This window comes from Haematobia irritans, chromosome 5 (genome assembly GCF_050003625.1).
Source record: "Haematobia irritans isolate KBUSLIRL chromosome 5, ASM5000362v1, whole genome shotgun sequence".
Taxonomy (NCBI): Eukaryota; Metazoa; Arthropoda; class Insecta; order Diptera; family Muscidae; genus Haematobia; species Haematobia irritans.
In genome coordinates this window covers 144,059,738-144,062,773 of record NC_134401.1, presented here as the reverse complement: position 1 = coordinate 144,062,773, position 3,036 = coordinate 144,059,738, and the positions used below count along the sequence as shown (strand labels likewise).

At 33.8% G+C, this 3,036-nt stretch overlaps 1 long non-coding RNA gene across 1 annotated transcript; it reads left to right on the top strand.

Annotated features, from left to right (window-relative positions):
• Positions 1 to 2,016: 2,016 nt before the first annotated feature.
• On the top strand, positions 2,017 to 2,526 carry LOC142242004 (uncharacterized). Its single transcript, XR_012723912.1, has 2 exons — positions 2,017 to 2,225; positions 2,288 to 2,526. It is a non-coding gene; the product is annotated as an uncharacterized LOC142242004 (long non-coding RNA).
• Positions 2,527 to 3,036: the final 510 nt, after the last annotated feature.

The window sequence follows — 3,036 nt, the reverse complement described above, 5'->3', positions numbered from 1 at the left end:
GGGATACACCAATATTCAGCGCATCTAATAGTAGTTCTAGAATCTAGACCCCAAATCGGAGGGTCGGTTCATAAGGGGGCTATATAAAACATGGACCGACACTTACCATTTACGGCACACCTCTTTATGGTCCTAAAGTACTTCCAGATATCCAATTTCAGGCAAATTGGATAAAAACTACGGATTCTCGAAGCCCAAGAAGTAAAATTGGGATATCAGTCTGTATGAGGGAAACATCAAAACATGGACCGAAACTCACCATTTTCGGCACATCTCTTTATTTTCCTAGAATACCTCCAGATTTCCAATTTCAGGCAAATTGGGTAAAAACTACGGATTCTAGAAGCCAAAGAAGTAAAATCGGGAGATTGGTCTATATGGGGGGTACATCTAAACATGGACCAACACTCAAAATTTTCGGCACATCTCTTTATGGTCCTAGATTACATCTAGATTTACAATTTCAGGCAAATTGAATAAAAACTACAGATTCTAGAAGCCCAAGAAGTAAAATCGGGGGATCGTTCTATATGAGGCTACATCAAAACATGGACCATTTTCGGCACACCTCTTTATGGTCCTAGAATACCTCCAGATATCCCATTTCAGGCAAATTGTATAAAAACTACGGTTTCTATAAGCCCAAGACCTCAAATCGGCCAATCGGTTTATATGGGAGCTATATCAAAAACTGCACCGATATAGGCCATCTTCGAACTTGGCCTGCGTGCAGATAAACGACGATTCTGTGTCAAATTTCACGATAGCTCCACTATTAAAGACTGTAGCGTGATTACAACCGACAGACAGACGGACATGCGTATATCATCTTAGGATTTCTCCCTGATCAAGAATATATATACTTGATATAGTCGGAAATTTTGATGTGTTACACACGGAATGACAAACTTATTATACCCCCGTAACCATTCTATGATGGTGGGTATAAAAATAACTTTTTTCATAGCATTTACGGTCCCTGATTTAAAATTCTATTTTTAATGTATTTATACCCTGCGCCACACTGTGGAACAGGGTATTATAAGTTAGTGCATATGTTTGCAACACCCAGAAGGAGACGAGATAGACACATGGTGTCTTTGGAAAAAATGCTCAGGGTGGGCCCCTGAGTCGATATAGCCATGTCCGTCTGTCCGCAGTTTTAGTCCAAACGACTTCAAATTTGGCATAAGTATGTGTTTTGGCTCAGAATAGAACCCTATTGATTTTGGAAGAAATCGGTTCAGATTTAGAAATAGCTCCCATATATATATTTCGCCCGATATGGACTTATATGGCCCCAGAAGCCAGAGTTTTACCCTAATTTGCTTAAAATTTTGCACAAGAAGAACAATTAGTACTATAGTCAGGTGTGCCAAATTTTATTGAAATCGGTTCAGATTTAGATATAGCTCCCACACCCAGAAAAAAGCGCCATCGAAACTAAAGGAAAAAATTTTCACCAATATGGTTTATCCATTTTATTACCATTAATGTAAATTTTTGTGAGAAATAATAAAATTTACTCGTTTCAGTAAAAAACTCCTAAACTGTAAGCAGTTAGGAATAGTTCATTAACTAGAATAAGGCATGGAATTTTACTCATACTGTTTTCTTCGCTGGGTATAAGAATTTACTACTGAACAAGAAAATTTTATTCACCGATAACAAAGCATTCGTAAAAATAAACAAAATCCGAACTAAAACCAAGTTTCCTCAAAATTAGTAAAATTTATTATAAAATGATAACTGCGACTTCCTTTATAATAGAAAGTTTTTCATACATACGAACAACACTTGGCATAGAAAAATATTTTAGTTCATTCGTACTAAGAAGTATGCAATCCTTTCAAAACTTAAGGAAACACACTTGTTAGAATATAGGAAATTTTCCTATATTTCTATTGTTACCTGTAATCGATACCTGTCATCGTAATCGATATGTTTGCGCGTGGGTGTATCGATATGTTTGCGCGTGGGTTGTTTTTTTAGTTGGAATCGCGTTGTTGTGGTATACAGAGAGATTGTTAAAAAATAATATGGTAAAATAATATAATAAATAACAAATAAAATATATAAAATATTTGTTATTTTAAATTAGTGAGAAAAATGTTCGTTTTTTGAAAATAAATCTATCAATGTTCGTCATGGTGTATAAAGAAAGAAAACACCAGCAGAATAACAACCCTTTCATTTGTCTTCATTTTGGAATCTTCAATTATCAGGTAATATTCAGTGACGCTAACCTTTTGTAACAAAAATGGTTTATGATTTTTTATATTTGTAGGTATTGAAATCGTTAGGCAGCAACTTATTAAAAGTGAAAAGTACAAGAAGAAGAAAAAGTGCGTTTTACAGTTGATAATATCACATGGAAATTGGAAATAGTTGAATAATAAACTAATATTTCAAGGACAGTCGATGCTGTTGATTCTTAATAAATATATTCAATATATTAATAAAACATGTCTTTTATTGAAGATAAAATTGCTTATATAAATAAATAAAATTGTATTTAAAAACGAAGGTAAGCAGTTCTAATTATGAAGTAAAAGTTTTACCACAAATATGTAAGACTTGTCCAAATGAATGAAAAAATTTCAATAAAATCATTCCATATATGAATTCAAATCAGTTAAATTTTTTCATTCTGTAGTATTGTGGTACATAAATAGAGGAAAATGTTAACTAATATATGGAATGCATTATACCTAATATCTACGAAAATCACATCGTTCAAACAAATAAAAATGTCTTTGGCGCTATACGAAGTTCAACTTTCTTCACAATGAGTTCATTTTAACTTAAAGAAGGGGTCACTTTTTTCTGGGTGCATATATATCGTTCGCCCGATTTACACTCATATGACCACAGTGGCCAATCTTTTACTCCGATTTAACTGAATTTTTGCACAGGGAGTAGAATTAGCATTGTAGCTATGCGTGCCAAATTTGGTTGAAATCGGTTCAGATTTAGATATAGCTCCCATATATATCGTTCACCCGATTTACACTCATATGACCACAGTGGCCAATC